The sequence below is a fragment of the Apium graveolens genome, chromosome 2, assembly GCF_009905375.1.
Source record: "Apium graveolens cultivar Ventura chromosome 2, ASM990537v1, whole genome shotgun sequence".
Classification (NCBI taxonomy): Eukaryota; Viridiplantae; Streptophyta; class Magnoliopsida; order Apiales; family Apiaceae; genus Apium; species Apium graveolens.
Window position 1 is genome coordinate 259,039,666 of NC_133648.1, and position 20,119 is coordinate 259,059,784.

Here is a 20,119-nt window from a genome sequence, read left to right on the forward strand (position 1 = left end):
AGACAACTGTTACTTCGTCTTCTCCGGAGAGAAGAACGAAGAACTCCGGTCAACCCTTCCAGATTCTGACGAAGTCGATTTCGGGTCAAAAGCGGTACCTTTTGTATCGATCCGTATAGGGTTTTCGTTCAAAACACATCAGGAACTCAATCATATCAACATCTAATCCTAATAACCCCTAGAACAGGTTTTCCGATTAAATCAAAACAAAGTCTGGCCAAAATCGAATATCACTTAATCATACATGAAATTACACGTTTTATAGCTTAAATTAAAGCTCATGAACTGTATAATTAAACCTCTAACCTCCTACTAACCTAAACTTCTTCAAATCAAAAATGTTCAAATCAAAAATTGGGTATAAATCATAATCATCGAATCATACTATACAAGAATCGTTTGATGAAATTTACCACATAATTCGACTTTAAATCATCATATAAAGCTATAACAATAATCGAATCAATCAAATAACTCTAAAATCAAAAAGCCCTAAATCAGTCAAGAACCCTAGAAATCAAATTTGAAAATATACGAATTAAAATATGAAATTGATTACAGAAATTGAGAGAACGGATCAAAACCTTCGATTTAAGTACTTACATGATAGAAATCGAAAGCTCAGAAGCAATCAAAATCATTGATTGAATTCTTGACCTGTATTTGAAACCGTAACCCGAATTTTAGAGAATTTTTAGTCTTTTTCTGATTTTTAATGATTATTATATAATTATTTAATAAAAATAGGCTATTTATTATTACAAAAATAATACCCATAATTAAAATTAAGGCCCTAATTATATCTCTTCATAAAATTAATTGGCCCTTAATTAATAATTTATGGAGAATAATTTTTAAGTCAAATAAATGTAACATTTATATCAAAATTCCACAAAAATTATGAATAATCCAACAATGCAAAAATAATGAATATTTGAAATATGTATGATTTTATAAAAATAAAAATATGAATTTTGTGGGCTTTAACGTCTCGGTGGGGTCCCGGTCCGTTGATTTTTGAGAAATCAAAATATTTCCTAAATTAAAAGAAAACCCCGAAAACTCATATAATGCATGCCAACGCATATAAAATGAGACAAAACAAGTACCTCGATAAAGACGCCGATAAGCACGCGTCCAGTTCACGGATTCTTTCATGTAAATGCATTTTAAACACATAATAAATATCCAAAAAATATGTCGGTCCTTACAGGACCACATACAAATCTATCGCACGTTAAATCATGGTAAGACACATTTTTAAATAATAATAAACACATAATAATACATTTAACACGTAACAAAATAGCTGTAAAATATTATTTTTAAATATTTTTAAACCTCGCTCTATGCCCGGGTGAACAAGGATAAAACCAAATATACTGACACATATATAAAATATCCACTCGATCCCTGAATTTCAAAACAAACTCAATGGGTCACAATACAGAAGGGATTGACACCAGCTATCAATTGGCACATTGCCATTTAATAACACAACTCGTCTAACATGAATAAAATATCCACCAATTTACTCCTTCTAAATCAGAAAATCACCTAAACATATTAAAATAATAATAATAATAATAATAATAATAATAATAATTCGGAAAATACGGGTTATCACAGAGACTTCCACTGCGGAGACCTCGAGAGAGAGCGAGGAGACGATGACATGGATGACAAGGATGCTTCTACCCCTTAGAGATTTATCGGCCCTGCGTGGCTAGTTTATTTATGATCGAGACTTGTAGTTTATTTTACTGAACTTCATTGTCATAATATTTATTTGTACTTGGTTTTCTTATTATTACTCTATGTTTTATAGAAACTTAATGTCATATATCGAAAACTTCATAAACTTCACAAATCTTGGGGATCCATCCCTTATATAGATTTTTGAAAAGCTAAACTCAAAATAAAAAAATCCTATTTGAACTACAATCCTAAGAAAGCAAAGCTTCATGGTGTTTTTAAACCTTGTTGTTACTTTAATAAGTAAGCACTTCCTTTCAATGAACTATATATAATAAGTTTTCAAGTTCTGAGCATGTCAAGTCCTTGGTACTTCATCACCATCCGTAGTTTCCAACTTGTAGGATCTTCTTCCTTGAATGCTTTTAATCTTGTATGACCCTTCTCAATTTGGGGCGAGTTTTCCTCTTTCTCCTACTCCAGATGCTTCCACCTTCCTCAAGACCAAATCACCTTGCTTAAAAAATCTTTCTTTCACCCTTAGGTTGTAATAAAAGGAAGCTTTCTTTGATATTCCGTAATATTTGCATGTGTTTCATCCCACACTTCATCTATTAAATCCAGGGCTAACCTTTGCCCCTCCTCATTTTCTTCAGCATTGTATGCTTGGATTCTTGGAGATGAATGTGATATCTCTACTGGAACGACCATTTTGCCCCATACGCTAACATAAATGGTGTTGCTCTTGTAGTGACTCTACAAGTGGTCCTGTAAGCCCGAAGTGTTGGAAGTATCTCATCTACCCAGTTATTCATGGATTTTTCAATCCTCTTCTTTAATCCATCCAGAATAATCCGAATTGCCACTTTTGCATGTCCATTGGCTCGAAAATGGGCTACGGAAGTGAACCGTAGCTCAATCTCTTCACAGTACTTCCTAAATTCCTTATTATTGAATTGCATTTCATTATTAGTTACCAAGATGCGAGGAATTCCATATCTACACAGGATATTTTCCCACATAAATTGTGCAACTTGCTTGGTTTTAATCTTAGCTAAAGGCTTGGCTTTGATCCACTTAGTGAAGTAGTCGATAGCCACAATAAAAAACTTTCTTTACGATGTGTCCATGGGGAAAGGCCTAAGAATGTCCATTCCCCACATAGAGAAGGGAATGGGAGAGTTGATGTAAGTCAGCGTCTCGGGGTGTTGTCGGAAAACTGGTGCATGCTTCTAGAAATGATCATACTTCTTCACATAGTCTTTGGCATCAGCCATCATTTCTGACCATTAGAATCCTAAACGAGTTATCTTGTGCGCAAGGACTATGCCCCGAAGTGATGTCCACAAATACCTTCATGTACTTCTTCAAGGGCCAAACGTGCCTCGTTGGGTCTAAGGCACCTCAGGTAGGGAACCACATAAGATCTCTTGTATAAAATTATGTCAATCAAAGAGTACCTCAATGCTCTTACGACCAACTTTCGTGCTTCTGTCACATCAGTTGGGAGCCAACCGGTTTGGATATGGGCCTTAATGGGATCTATCCATGATTTTCCAAGCCCTATAGGGGCAACAAGCTTAACATCAATGCTACATGTTTTCAAAACACAAAAGTACATGCATCCAAAACTTTTTTCTACCTCCATTGAGGCGAACTTGGACAACGCATCAACCTTAGCATTTTCCTCTCTCAGAATGTGCTCAACATGGCACTCATCGAATTGAGTTATCACTGCTCTCACCAGACGTACATACTTCGCCATTGTTTCAACTCTTACTTCAAACTCTCCCTTGACTTGAGATATCACAAGTTTCGAATCTTCACAAACTTTCAAGTTTTTGACCCTCAATGTCCCTGTTAGGCCAAGGCCAGCTATCAGAGCTTCATACTCAACTTCTTTATTTGTAGTTAAAAAATCTAACTTCATACCATATTCAATCAAGAACCCATCGGGGCTTTGTAAAACTAGCCCTGCTCCACTTAAGTTTATTTTTGATGCTCCATCAAAATACAGAACCCACAATTATTTGTCCTTTTGTTCTCCTTCATTTTCCTCTTTTTCCTCCATGCCCTCAGGTAGAGTATCTTCCTGCCCCCCGACTTCTTGGTTGGGAATGGTACATTCAACCACGAAGTCAGCCAAGGCATGGGCTTTTATCGCCGTTCATGGCTTATACTTTATGTCAAATTCCCCAGCTCTATGGCCCATTTAATCAGCCTTCCACTAGCTTTAGAACTGTGAATAATGTTTCTCAAAGGCTGATTTGTTAGTACCTCGATCTTATAAGCTTGGAAGTAAGGACGCAACTTCCTTGAGGTCATCACCAAGGCCAGAGCGAACTTTTCAATAGTCGAATAATTCAACTCAGCCCCATGTAGAATCTTACTGACATAATATATAGGTTTCTAGATTTTAAGTTCCTCATTGACCAATACTACGCTCAAGGCATTTTCTGAAACAACCAAATATAAGTACAAAGTTTCACTAAGAATTGGTTTGGCCAACAGCGGTGCTTGAATCATGTATTTCTTCAAATCCTCGATTGCCTCTTGGCTTTCATCAATCCATGCAAAGTGTTTCACATTTTTCAAAGCCTTGAAGAAGAGCAAATACTTGTCCCCAGACTTGGAGATGAATCAACCTAAAGCTGCAACTCTTCTAGTGAGTTTCTTGAACATCCTTTACAGAGTGTGGAGGTTCCATGTCTAAGATGGCCTTTATCTTGTCCGGGTTAGCCTCAATTCCCCTTCTAGAGACCATCAATCCTAAAATTTTTCCAGATCCAACTCCGAAAGCACCCTTTGCAGGGGTCAACACCATTTTGTGGTATCTCGGGACCTCAAAAGCTTCCCTCAAATAGGATATAAAATAAGTCTTTATAACAATCTTGAGTAATATGATATCTACATATACTTCCATAGTTTTCTCAATACGATCTTTGAAGATCTTATTTGCCAACCTTTGATAGGTAGCTCCTGCATTCTTGAGACCAAATGCCATAACAAGATAACAAAAAACACCAAAGTCAATGATGAATGATACCTTTGGGATGTCATCCTTATGCATCTTGATCTGATTGAAACCGCTGAACCCATCTATAAAGCTTAGCATCTCACGACCTGCTGTTGCATCTATCAGAGTATCTATCATTGGCAGCAGGAAACAATCCTTTTGGCACGCATCATTAAGATCAGTGAAATCCACACATATTCTCCACTTTCCATTAGCCTTATTTACCATTACAGGATATGCTAACCATTCCGAAAATTGTATCTCTTCAACGAAACCAACCACTAAGAGCTTCTCCACTTCTTGCTTGATAGCTTCCAGCCTTTCAGGGGCAAAACTCCTTTTCTTTTGCTTCACGGTTTTCCGATTAGGATCCACATTCAAGTTATGGGTGATCAATTTCGGGTCTATGCCTGGCATATCTGCTGTCGACCATACAAACACATCATTGTTCTCTTGCAAGAACCTTATTAACTTCCCTATAAAGGGCTCTTCCAACTATGCTTCAATGAAAGTTACTTTTTTGGGGTCCTCGGGAGCCAAAGGAACCGGTATCAAGTCTTCCGCTGGTTTTTCCCGTTTCTCATCATTCTCATGGATATCCAGGTCTTCAATATGCAAGACCTGCCCCCTACTCCATCTTTCCTCAGTGAGGCTATATAACAGCTTATGGCCATCTTCTGGTCTCCCATTTCTTCTCCTATCCCGTCTCTGGTTGGAAACTTGATCACGGAATGGTAGGAGGAGGGGACTGCCTTGAAGGAGTGTATACATGTCCTTCCCATGATTGCATTATATATTGACCGGCCTTCACTACCACAAAGTTCAACATCTGCGTGGCTTGTCTTGGCTCTTGACCCATTGTTAGAGGTAGCTTAATTATCCCTTCCACGGGGCATTCAACTCAGCGAAACCATATATCGGCATGTCAGTTGGGGTTAATTGAGAGCCATTGTAACCCATTCTTATGAAGGTATCATAGAGTAAGATGTCTACCGATGCTCCATTGTCTACAAGGACTCTTTTTTACCGGGTTATTCCCTATTATGGGTGTTATGGCTAGGGGATCGTCATGCGGAAACTTGACCCCTTCCATGTCAAAATTATCAAATACCATTGCTTCTCCTGTTCTAGCCCTTTTCGGATCTTCCCCCACTATATGCATGACTTCTCTACTATAAGCTTTCCTTGAGTTCTTGAGTGAACCAGCAGCAGTTGGTCCTCCAAAGATTGTGTTTATTACTGGTCTTCAGGGTTAAGGATTTCTCCCCTAAACATCTTGACCGCTCCTACGATCAACAAAATTCCTTCTTCCATTATTGTTTCTTTCTTGTCTTTCCACTTCTCCGGTGTACTTACTCAATCTCCATTTCCAGATAAGGAATTCAATTTAATCCTTCAGTTATCGGCATTCATCGGTGTCATGACCAGCTTTTTTATAGAATCTATAAATTTTACTTTTATCTAACTTTGCAGGATCAGCCTTCAGGGGTTTAGGCCAAGGAACATCCTTATCTTTCTCGATTTCCATCAAGATCTGGCTCCTAGGAGCATTCAACCTAGCATACTAGGTGAACTTTTATCTAGGCCCTCCTTTCAATGGGGTTGGGTCAACGTCTTTCTCAACTCTAGGATACTTGTCCTTGGCATTGTATTCCTGATATGTTTATCTCTTCTATCCGCCAGTGGGCTCATTATCTATCACCTTCTTTCTCATGCTCTCTTTCACCTGGATATACTGTCCTGCTCTACTCTGGAGCTGTAGCATATTTTCCGGTGGTCACTTGGCCAAAGACATCTTGAAGAACTCATCTTTGGTTCCTTGTTATAATTCTATCAAAGCTACTTTATCATCAAGATATGGGACTTTCAAGGCCTCATTGGTGAATCGATTCAAGTAGTCCCTAAGAGACTCATTTGCCCCTTGTACTATACTCATCAGAGAAGTAAAGTTTTTTTCATTCACCTTCCCGCTGATTAACTTTTTGATAAAAGCTTGACTTAAATCTCTGGAGGACCTAATTGAGTTTGGAGGCAAACGACTGTACCACCTTTGAGCCATTCCTAATAAGGTTTGAGGGAAAGCTCGACATTTGATTGAATCATTCACAGGCTATAGTAACAGTGCATTATAGAAGGTCCTGACGTGATTAGCGGGATCTCCTATTCCATTATAGGCCTTTATAGTTGGTATCTTGAACTTCCTTGTAATATGGGTGTTTATAATTTCTATCATGTAAGGCGGGGTTGGATCGTCTGGGTCTCCGAGGGGAAGAAACTCAAACGGGTTTCCCCGAGGGGCATCCACTGAATTGCTCCTGGGAGGTTCCTCCAAATCGATGACCTGGGTAATTCCTTTAGTTCCTCTAGCTTGGTCATCCCCCATCGGCTGCCTAGCCTGACTCATTTCTATGTCCCTCCTTAGCCTTAGAATTTATGCCTCATGGGCATGTATCCTTTCGTCGAACGTCTGGGATGTCTTCCCATGAACTTCCTGAAATCTGGTTTGCCTGCTCCCACGGGCTCAATGCGCTTACCTTTGATGGGCTCTTTATCACTTCTCATCCTCCTTTGATTGGCATCTTCATCAGTTGACTCTCCACTTTCCTCAGTAGTATAGGGCCCCGATATGCCTTTTCATTGTTGAGAGGTTGTGGACCTCTAAGATAATTAGGGTCATCCCAAGGTTGAGATCGAGGTGGTAGGGGACACCTACTCCCTCCAACCTCTGAGTAGATTGGCATCCCGTAGGTAGGATTCAAGGGCGTGTGGTGCACTATAGTTGACATCTTAAAGGCCACAGATTGAGTTCCCAAAGGTGCATTCAGATTCAAATTTTGAGGATTCTCCCCTAAGAATGGGGGTGGCTGTGATTCAGATTGGGGATTCAAAAGATCCGATGTCACTTGGGAGTAAGTCGAGTGAGGGTAAATCTCAATGGTGGATTAAATTTTCTGGGTTGTTCTAGCTAGTGTCCCTTTAGGGATGTTGTTTTTACTCCGTGTGTTCACCATAATTGTTGTTGGATTCCCATAGACGGCGCTAATTGTTATAAATAAACTACATTGGTATATTTATTGTTAGTGTTTGTGAGCTTCAAGGCTCTATTTGACTGCTCTCATGTTTCGTGACTCTATCGGCCTTCACAAGATGCCTACGTACCTTGCTGTGTGCTAAGGATCAAGTCAAGAAACGTAGTTCTGATTTGTGGGGTGAGCCCCCTTATATAGGAATGAGATGCCTTGAATTGGATTAAGATTAGGATACTTGATGGACAAGTCTCAAACGTATAGTGGACTTTGGAGTCCTAGAATGCAGGAAATTGATTCCTTGTTCCACGAGGTTTCTTGGAGGCCAATCTCCAAGGAATCGTATCCTTATTTAGACTTTACTTGTCAGCTATTTTTACCCATATTAATTAATTACATTATTCATTAATATTCAGGGTTTTGGGCCCCTTTAAATGGGCTTTATTTGTAGTCCAAACCGGGTATAATTATTGCGATATAATTACGCAATCAGGGTTTATTTCATTCCCTATTATTATGGATCAAAAACTAAGGTATATTAATTGCTGTATTTATTACTAAGGAACGTGAGCTTCGAGGCTCGATTTGACTGCTCTTGTGTTTCGTGACTCGATCTGCCTTACAAGATGCCTACGTACCTTGCTGTATGGCAAGGATCAAGTCAAAAAACGTAGTTCTGATTTGTGGGGTGACGCCCCTTATATAGATGCTTTGGAGTCCTTGAATTGGACTTGGGTTAGGAGACTTGAAGGGCAAGTCTCGGAATTAGAATGGACTTTGGAGTCCTAAGAGTTAGGAAGTTGATTCCTTATCCCACCAGGTTCCTTGGAGGCCAATTTACAAGGATTTATTTCTTCATTAGGACTCATCTTATCAGCTGACTTATCCTTTATTAATTAATTATAAAATTAATTAATATTCAGGGTTTTGGGCCTTCTCAAATGGGCCTAGATGTTGGACCAATTCTGATATGATTAATGCATCATTAATTACATACCCATGCCTTATTTTCTTCCCTATCATTTGCCCCCCAACTTTTGGGAAATTGTGACTAGATTTCGCAGAAGTTAAGTTCATTTGTTCCCTTATAGGGTATCATTTTTGCGTAAAGTGTGGAGTGACCTACACATTTACAACGATTTTCTTTCATCCCTATTATTTAGGAATTATCTTAATTTCCAGGAATTTTCCCTGAATTCTGGGATTTTTCCTTAATTTTATGGAATTTTCCCTGAATTTTCTGGAACTTTCCCTGAATTCTGAGATTTTTCCTTGATTTTATGGATTTTTCCCTTAATCATGGGATTTTCCTTAATTTTCTGGATTTTTCCCTTAACTCTGGGATTTTTCCTTGATTTTCTGGATTTTTCCCTTAATTCTGTGATTTTTCCTTGATTTTATGGATTTTTCCTTGATTTTCTGGTTTTATGTAACGCCCCCAAATCCGGGGTCAGGAACCTGGGTCGTCACGCAATCTTTCAATCATGTGTAACCTGCATTAACTCGATAATCCAATAATTCCATATCACATACCCCCAATCTCACACACTCACAAGTTATAGCCTTAGAAATGACGTACGACAAGTATCATCTGTTATTAAAAGTCAAATGTACTTTACAGGATCTCAAACAATTATTCATAACCTCTACATGAAGTTACAATAATTACGAATGATATCTTATACTTATCTGATACTCTGGCACACCTGAGACAAGGCTGCCAGGGATTCTCCCCATGAATGCAAGCGACTAAGTCCCACACCGGCATACTGGTTATTTGTTGTGTTGTGTCATTTAAAAGAAAGCAAGAGTGAGCTATAATGCCCAACATAATAATGTACAGTGTGAAAATGACTGTATGATAAACTCACGTAAAACATCATATATGATAATTATGTATTATTCAAAAATAGTTTTTCTTGGTGACACACACCTTCTCATGAAAATAATTCTTTAGTGGATTTTATTATCCTGCGAATACCTTAACGGTAAACTCAGCACCTAGGCTTGGGTTACGGTATTGCATCACAATTCCAATTGGAAGAATTTGACACTTGTTGGAGCCACCGCATACGATGATCAGTCGTAATACGATAATAGTAACCTTTTCTACAAGTAAAAGGATGACACCTTCATATCCCGGTTATCACCCTTGCCGCATTCGGGCTACGTGTCCCATTTTTGGTTATACACATACTTCACAAGTTCCTGAGTACACAAAGTACCTTCTCCTGCGGTACCTTTGGTAGTCCATCTAGCAGACATAGTACCAGAGTCTACCCCTTCCTTGTCCTTTTAAAAGAATTCTACCGTATCTTGAGAACTCGAACCACATCGAAGTTCCCCAAGCATTTTGCTTATTGAGAGAAATAGCTTATCTTACTAGGATATAAATATTTATATATATACGTACTTCCGAAATTTTTGGAGAAAGTACTAAGGATGTGAGTTGACCGTTGTCAACAGATAATTAAATAAGGGGGAAAAGTTTCTCCTTGAAACTATATTCAAAATATTAAATAAGTCGGGGTAATATTCTCCGACAATCTGAAATTATTCGAATGATTTTCGAAATCAGAAAGTAATTTAAATCTGGTTCTATGATTTTTAAATCATAAATAAACCCTTTAATAAATAGTAAATAATTAAATGATAATCGATAAATAATTAAACCTCGAAGGAGTTTACCTTTAAAAGAATAAAATAATATTCCCCAACTAATTTATGTTTAATAAATTAATAAACTTTAATATTTAATCAAGATTGAAGTAAATATTTACTGGAGAATGCTTCTCCCTAATAAATGAATAGTAAGTAAATATTTCTTGTCCAAACGATAAAGTATAGTTGAGGGAATACGATCTTTGAAATTCATTTTAATAAAAGCTCGAGGTGTTTAATATTTGTAAGTGGACGTTGAGTCTCTTGAAACGTAACTACTATGGACCTTAATCGTCCTATAATTATCACCGGAATGATTCCCGGGTTTTTATTTTATAAAAAAATAAAACTGACCGACTCTCGGTCTTACAAGTTATACACCACGCTCTACTATAGCGCTAATATTCTTAAATAAAGCATCTCCGGAATACTTCCGGGTTTTCATCAATTTTTACTAACCGATCATCGGTCTAAAATATATACACGCCACGCTATTCGCTAGCATTAACGTTCTCAATTATAAACTCCTTCGGGATACTTCCGGGTTTTTATAAGCTTACACCGACCGACTCCCGGTCTAAATATAACATTTCGAACTCGGTATGAACATATACTAGAACTTATCAACAATAGAGTAATGTAATACATCTCAAACTTCGTAAACAGTTTAAAGCAATCTCATGCATATATCACAGTTTTGTAAAATATTCATAACAAAACAGTTCTTAAAAGGTAGGGTTTGAAAACTTGCCTGAGTATCTTGAGGTGGAGGATGCTCTAGGTTACGCTCGGAAATCTATAACCATAACACAAGTCGTGTTGTTAGGTCCCGTTCTAATCATCACCATTCCACCACCATTCAACCACAATACAATATCATTCAACCATAACTCAGTATCTCAACTTATTCATCTAAACCAAGTCAAAAATGTGACCAAGAACTTTAAATCCAACAAGTATCACTCCTAACTCCAAAATCAACAAAACCACTTACTAAACAAAGCTCTAAACATGATTACACACCCATTACACTAAATCATCATCTAAACATTAGGAAATCCAAACAACAAAACTTAAGACTAAGATCATGAAGAGTTATACCTTCCTTGAAGCTTTTAATCCATGAAAGATCCTTGGAATGCCCATGGAAGCCTTAATCTATCCTCCTACAAGCTTGATCTTTCAAAGAAATCAAGAACACAAAAATTAATCTCAAGAAAGTACTATTCACCATCTTCTTGAATGATTTATAGGAAATGCTAGGAAAGGATTTTGAAGCTAAGATTCCTAGGAAGTATGTAACTTAACTAGGAGAAGCTAGGATAATTACCTTGTAAGTTAGCAAGTGGAGGAGCTTGGACTTCCCATTTCTTAAGAAAGAGGTCGAGTGCTTCAAGAAGAAAAAAAAAGAAGTCAAGTTGTGTTTTTGTGATTTGTTTTGCTTGCCTTGGTTGGTTGATTTTGTTTTGATTAATTACTTTTAACCATGGTAAATTTTGTGTGGTTTAGAATCAACCAACACTTCCTTCCCTTTTGTCATGCTCATGTCATCCCCTTATGTCATCATCCCACACTTGTCCTCTTCTTGTTGGTTTGATGACATCATCCTCACTAACCTCTTTGATTAGCTTCTAAATACTTGGCTAATGACCGCTGATCTGTTATACGGTTCGCTTAACTTTCATTTTCGTTTATCATTTGAGGAATCATACCGGGATCTTATTACTTGGGTTTCCTTAACCTTTCTCAATACATTATATTCCTTTTATGATCCTCTCTTATAATTCTTGAATTTAAATCCTTTTTATCCTGTTACCTTATACTCAATTCTTTCGGTATCTGGTGGATTTTCGGGAAAAATCAAAGTGTTTGAATTTGGATTCTGACGATCTTTGCATACACTTATATATCATATAGAGTACTAATAAGATCTCAGAATAACAATAAAAGAACCCCTACATAGCGTGGCATGAAAAGTTTTCTTATTCAGCATAATCAGCAAAAGCACTATTCATAAGGGTTTCAAAAATTCCAAAAATTGGGGTTATTACAGTAGCAATCCATTGGGCCTTTGATGTTCTGCTTTTACCGTCTGACATACGTGACACTTACTGACCCAATCTGCAATCTTTTTCTTCATTCTTGGCCACCAAAAGTGCTTCTTTAAATCTTGGTACATCTTTGTGCTACCAGGGTGGATAGAAAACCTAGAGTTGTGCGCTTCGTACAATATTTCATTCTTTAATTCCGCTACATTAGGAATCCAAATGCGAGAGGAAAACCTAAACAAACCTTGGCTATCCTTTTGAGTACATAACTCTTCTCCTGCCAGAGTATTCAAGTCCTGTTCCATAACTCCTTCTTGACACCTTTTAATCTTTTCTATCAACGCTGGCTGGAAAGTAATCTCGTCTAGCTGCTCCTGACTTCCATTTGATACTCGAACTTCAATCTCCATCTTTTCTAAATCTCGGGCTAGTTCATCCGTGATACGAACCATATTTAATTTCTCTATTCTACTTAAGGCATCAGCCACCACATTGGCCTTACCTGGATGATAATTAATCGAATAATCATAGTCCTTAATCAGTTCCAACTACCTTCTTTGTCTCATGTTTAAATCCTTTTGGGTGAATATATACTTTAAGCTTTTATGATCCGTATAGATATCACATTTCTCTCCTTACAAGTAATGACGCCATAACTTCAAAGCAAACACTATAGCTGCCAACTCAAGATCATGAACTGGATATTTCTGCTCATGGGGCTTTAACTGCCTAGACGCATACACGATAACCTTATCATGTTGCATTAGCACACAACCTAATCCTTTGAGAGAAGCTTCACTATATATTATGAAATTCCATCTTTCATCTGGTAATGCTAACACTGGTGCTGTCACTAGCCTCTTTTTCAACTCTTGGAAACTTTCTTCACATTTCTCAGTCCAAACAAATCTATCATTCTTCCAGGTCAGCTTAGTCAACGGGGTTGCAATCTTGGCAAAGTCCTTCACAAATCTTCGGTAATAGCCTGTTAATCCAAGAAAACTTCTAATTTCTGTAGGGGTCTTCGGTTGCTCCCATCTGGATACCACTTCAATCTTCGCAGGGTCTACCTTAATACCATCCTTACCCACTATATGACCTAAAAACTGAACTTTCTCCAACCAAAATTCACATTTTGAGAACTTAGCATATAGTTGTTTTTCTCTCAGTCTTTACAAAGCAATCCTTAGATGTTCGGCATGGTCGTCTTTTGTCTTTGAGTAGATGAGGATGTCATCAATAAATACATTAACAAACTTATCCAGATACTCCTTATACACCCGGTTCATTAAATCCATAAAAGATGTTGGCGCATTAGTCAATCCAAATGACATCACTAGGAACTCATAATGGCGATACCTGGTTCGAAAGGTAGTCTTCGGTATATCTTCAGGCTTGATCTTCAACTGATGATAGCCCGATCTTAAGTCGATCTTCGAAAAGCAACATGCTCCCTTAAGTTGATCAAACAAATCATCAATCCTGGGTAGGGGATACTTATTCTTGATGGTTAACTTATTCAATTCTCGATAGTCAATACACAATCTCATGCTTCCGTCCTTCTTTTTCACCAATAACACTGGCACGCCCCACGGGGATACACTTGGTCTAATTACCCCTTTATCGAGAAGTTCCTGAAGTTGTTTATCTAGCTCTTTCATTTCTACTGGGGCCATACGGTAGGGTGCCTTTGAAACTGGTTCTGCTCCCGGAATTAGATCAATAGAAAACTCAATCTCCCGATCGGGTGGTAATCCTGGTAACTCGTCTGGAAACACATCTGAAAATTCACTAACTACTCAGATCTCCCCCAACATGGGTACCTTCTTCTCAGTGTCCACGATATGGGCTAAGTACGCTTCACATCCTTGTTTCAATAACTTCTTTGTTTCCAACATCGAAAGAAATTTCTTTTCCTGCTTCTGTCCTTGATAAATTATCCTTTTATTATCTTCTATATATAACAAAACTTTCTTTTTCTTACAATCAATATTTGCCTTATGCTGGGATAACCAATCCATTCTTAGAATCACATCAAACTCTCCTAACTGAAAGGGTATTAAATCCACTGAAAAGAAATGCCCACAAATTTCTAGTTGACACCTAGGACAAAACTGGTTTACTGAAACTTTATCCTGATTAGCCACTTCTATAGAAAAGGGCTCATTTAGATCCTCCAACATCAAATCCATATTACTTACACATTCTTTAGATATAAAAGACTTAGACGCTCCTGAGTCAAATAAAACTTTAACAGGCACGGAATTTAGAGAAAGCGTACCTGCAACTACATCTGAATCCTGAGCATTAGATCTCTTGGTCATCTTAAAGGTTCTGGCTCTTGCTGTGTTAGTTGCTGGTCCTTGAGATTCACTCCTTCCTACACTACCTTGAGTAGCCATCTTGCAGTTTCTGGAGATGTGCCCAACCTTACCACGCTTAAAGCAGGTGACTCCGAAGTTTCCTGTGTTACACTCTAACATATAATGACCCTTTTTATTGCATTTAAAGCACTGAACATCCTTCCGGCACTGACCACTATGCTTTTTACCACATAACTTACAATCCACAACTGGCCTGGTTGACTGAACTGGGGCAGAGGCAACTGAGGTGACACCGGAACTCGTCTGAGCCATGCCTTGCCTTCTAAATCTCTTATTCCTATTCCGGCCAAACTTTCTTGGGAACTTCTGACTAGACTCCTCCTGGTCTGCATTACCTATACTACCTTCAAACTTTCTCTTCTTATCACTCCTTTCCTTGGAGGCCAACTTCTGATCACTCTCAATCACCAGGGCGGCTTGAACTACAGAGGTATACGTCTTAAGCTGTAGGGCCACCACTCCACTATGAACTTTCGGCTTCAGTCCTTGCTGAAATCTCCTAGCTTTCTGAATTTCAGTGTTCACATATCCAAGGGCTAGTCGGGCCAACTCCGTAAACTTGGCCTCATACTCAGCCACGCTCTTCTCTCCTTGCTTCAATTCCAAAAACTCCACTTCCAACTGACTCTGCAAGCAATCCGGAAAATACTTTTCTAGGAACAACTCCGTAAATCTGACCCAAGAGACAGGGCCTTCTCCTTCGAATGCACGCACAGATTCCCACCAAAAACTTGCTTCACCTTTGAGAAAGTAACTGGCATAATCTGACTTAGAATCATCACTGACCTGAATAAGGGTGAAGGTTTTCTCCATTTCCTTAAGCCAAATTCTAGCAGCAACCGGATCTACCTCGCCCTTAAACTCTGGGGGTTTAACTGATTGAAAATACTTGAAGCTAACAGTCTGGTTTGACTCTCTTGGTTGGGGTTGCTGTTGGAGCTGCAACTGTTGTGGGATTTGTTGGTGTTGTTGTTGTATAAATTGCTGCTGTTGTTGCTACTGTTGCAGGAATTGATGTTGCTGCTGCTGGAATTGTTCTTGCTGCTGAGCCATCTGATTAGACTGTTGGCGCAGCAAATCTAGTAATCCATCCTTGACTGGGCCCTCTTCAGAGTTCCTGCTGGAGGAATTGGACGGGAAATATTTCTTGGGAGGCATTCTCCTGAAACACGACAAAAAGGTTTTATATGAAAATTGTGCCCCCGGGTAGCAACAGTTTTATGCATCAGGAGAATGCGGTCACAATTAAATATTCCCTTCCTTGTTTATTTGGGGTCCACCATGATGCATAACTAAATTTAACAAAACCAACAACAAATACAACAATAACAATAACAGCAATAACAAAAGTGCAATAAGATAAAACCAACAACGGTAATATAAAAGAAAGATAGTACAACAATAGTACAAATTCATCTAACAACTATAGTACAACACTCAAAATATACTAGATACACAACAAAATTGGCTGTCATAGCAGCCCCGCCTAATACAAGCTACAATACATAATAAACATACATAGGAAAAGCATCTACAGAACTCCTATAACTAACTTCGAGCTCTGTATCTCACTGTTGCAACTCTGATCTAGCCACTGCCACTACCACAGATGGATCCTAACTCAAATACCAACCAGTTCACGAGATCCTGGTACTGAACAGCTCTAAACTCGGAGCTAATGAAACGGTCAATGGTCCGGGCTCTCTCTACAGAAGCCTGAGTCAAGGATCGCACTCTCTCCTGCACATCTGGTGAAGGGGCAGGGATGCCCTGAAAAGGCCCGACCGGAATCTGGTCAAGCTGTGCTGCTAATCCTGGGCTCTGCTCTCTGATCAAAGACTGGTTCACCGCTCGGTGAACATGGTAAGGGATCGGGGAGGATGCACCTGAAAGAACGGATGGAGGAACAGGTGGTCTCGAGGTGGAGGAACTGGGACCACATCCTGGAGGGAAATCCCTAACAGCCGACACTGACCTTCGTACCCAGCAAGGACGGGCTCTAGGTCCTGACACACCTCCTGGTGCAACTGGAGGAACGGGTGGAGGAGGCATGGGAGTCTCCTCAGCTAAGACATCCAAAGTCCGCTCAGAGTCCGAATCGTCTGAATCTGACTGATTCCCCCGAGAAGGAGAACTAGAGACCACTATGGGCCACTGACATCCATATCAATATACAAGGAAGATACAACAAGGTTAAGGCAAGCCTATTAAAGTATTAATAGATGCCATGGTAACGTCGTTGGAACCCTCGACTGACTCTTAGGGTTGCTTCTCTAAATGAGTTGCTGACTCACACATTAAGACACACTTCCTACACCTTTCTGACTCAATCCTTTACCTAAATTAGGGACTTGAACCTGTAGCTCGGATACCAACTGTGACGGCCTCAACCCCGGGGTCAGGGGCTGACATCACCAAAATATAATAAATTACAATATAAACTACTAAATAAACTTTATTATAACACACAACCCCAAACCAGGAGCCAATGCAGGTTCAAGTGCTATTTAGGTTACAAAACAACACTAACTTATTCAAGATCCGACATCCTAATTTATTACAGCAACTCATCAGACATCAAGGTCTGGTACAAACTACCTCAGAGGAGTCGGGGCCGGAGGGGGCTGACACTCTACGCTGACCTGGTCTTCTAGACATCTGCAATAAATAAGTACAAAATAAGCTGCAAGGGTGAGCAATCCATTGCTCAACAATACCTCTATATGAATAACCAATAAAATAGGATATATAAAAACAGTATAGGAACAGATATCAAAACTAGTTTATGAAAAATCCGTAAAACAGGTTTAAACTGGATATCAAAACTAGCATGCTCTGGAAAATAAAATCATTTGTAGTATGCTGTGTCAAAATACCAGAGTCTAATTTTAGCATGTTATTTCCTTTCCAAAACCACTGTCCATTGCTGGACCCATAAATCATCTGTCCCGTTACGGGGACCATAAACCATTTGTTCCATTACGGGAACCATCAAACCAAAGTCAGATATAAAAGTGGATGAATTCTAGGGACAGCTGATCAGTCTATCTCACCACAAATTGTTCCGGAACTCAGAGACAAGCTAGGTCTCTATTATGCTGGACTAAGCGGCCTACCAGTGCGTGCATCCGACTTAGCCTCTTACGCAACCATGTTGGGCCGTTACTTAATAGCGGGCCTCTTACGCCACTAACCATCCAATATCTGATTCGTGTTTATCCAGTTTTCAAAATCAATTACACCTATCTCTTTTTAAACGATTACAGCACACGTTCAAAAATCTTTTTTAATTTGAATCACAATCTAGAGATAGGCATTTTCAGAAGTTACTTTTTCCCCAAAACATTAGTTAATAAAACATATTTAAATACGGGGAATACGTAACATAAAGCGTTTTGTTCCAGTACATAATTTAAATCAACAGCTATTCATATATACTGAACTGTAAAAGATTAGTTCTGGGGTACTTTCCTTGCGAAGCTTTGTACTAACACTGGCTTGACTCTACTTGACTTCAACTACGGGGTCCTTCGACTCGAACCTACGAAATTGAAACAACCTAGGTTAAACGACCGATTATGCTTGACTTTTCCTCACTAAACTAATTACCCAACGATACAATTCCCAACTCGTATTCATTCAAATAATACTAATATACACGCAATAATAGTGCACATGGCAACCAGGGTTCAATTTGTATTAAATGAGATATACACTCGATTCGTAATTAAAGGTAATTTTTAGAAAAATTTGGACAGCGACTCCTCTATTTATAGACCTACCCGTCGAAACATCAATCGACGTCAATTCCCAACAAATCAATTCGAACTGCCACTTAAATAAATTTATAGTCCCGAAAATAATTTATATGAGTTGTTTATTTACGGTTGTCCGAATAAATTTCACCGATTAAAATTTATCGCTCGCTTAAAAAATAAATTTAATATCATGAATTTTAATCAAGAATTTCTTGCAGCAAAAAGGAAATTAAAATTAAAAATTATAACAATCCAGACCAACTGCCCACACGGGCCCAACAAAAGCCCAACACAAAAATCCAACAGCCAGGCCCAACTGCAAGTAGAACCAGCCCAAACCAACAACCGGAGAAAACATGAGTAAAAACACGGCGCCACACGGCCACACGCGGTCGTCGCCGCAGCACACACACATCACAACTCACACACACACATGCACACACAGGCATACATATATACATATATATATATATATATATATATATATATATATATATATACCGAACACAACCACACCACCGCCACCACGCCGGAAACCGGCGGCAACGGCGGTAAAACAGGAAGAACATGACGACAAAATAGGAAAAACGGGCGGCGAGAGTAATTACCGGAAAAAGGGAGTAGTAAGGCCAGAGAAACGAGGGAAGGGAGAGAGAATAGAGAGGTAAAGAGAGAGATGAGGGAATCGAGAGAGAGTAGAGAGGTGAGAGACAATCGAAGGAGGAGGAGGTGAGAAGAAGAAAGGAAAAGAAAATACACTGCCCCAATATTTGCTGCAAGGCCGTGTGTCCAAAATTAAGGACACGTGGTCATTTTAATTGGATTGGACTAAATTATACTCCGAGTTATAAAATTGACGATATATATCGCCTGCGAAAAATTAATCAGAAAATTTCTAAAATAGTCTTGAATAATCACAAATAATTTTGGAGTTACTAAAATAAAATTTTCATAATTTTTAAAACATTTTACAAACACACACATATATATATGTATTTAACGAATAAACGAAACAACGTGCGAATAAAATAAATCCCGAAAATTACCAAAATAATTTTAAAATTCTCAGAATATTATGAACTTAATAAAATATGAGTTTCATGATTTTTGAAGATTCCTGAAATTAAATATGGATTTTTACAATTAAACTAAATCAGAAAATCATTCAAGAATAAATAATTAACAGAATATTGATTTGTAAATTTTATAAAATCCCAAAAATAATCATTGAAATTATAAAATCATAAAAACAATTTTAGAGACAACCCAAATAATTTTTGAAAATAAGATTGTCATAAAATCACTTTTTAAAAGTGAAATAAAAATAAAATGGTGCAACAGTTAATCATAAAAACACACCACGCAATCCAGCAATTGTATATAAACAATAATAAGTTAGACACAGGGACCATAATTAATACAAAATTCTTTATTTACTTATTTACGCAATAATTACATATTTAAATATTACAAAAATGTACGAGTCATTATATTTAGTTAATAAATTAAGAAATTAGTAATGACATAACAT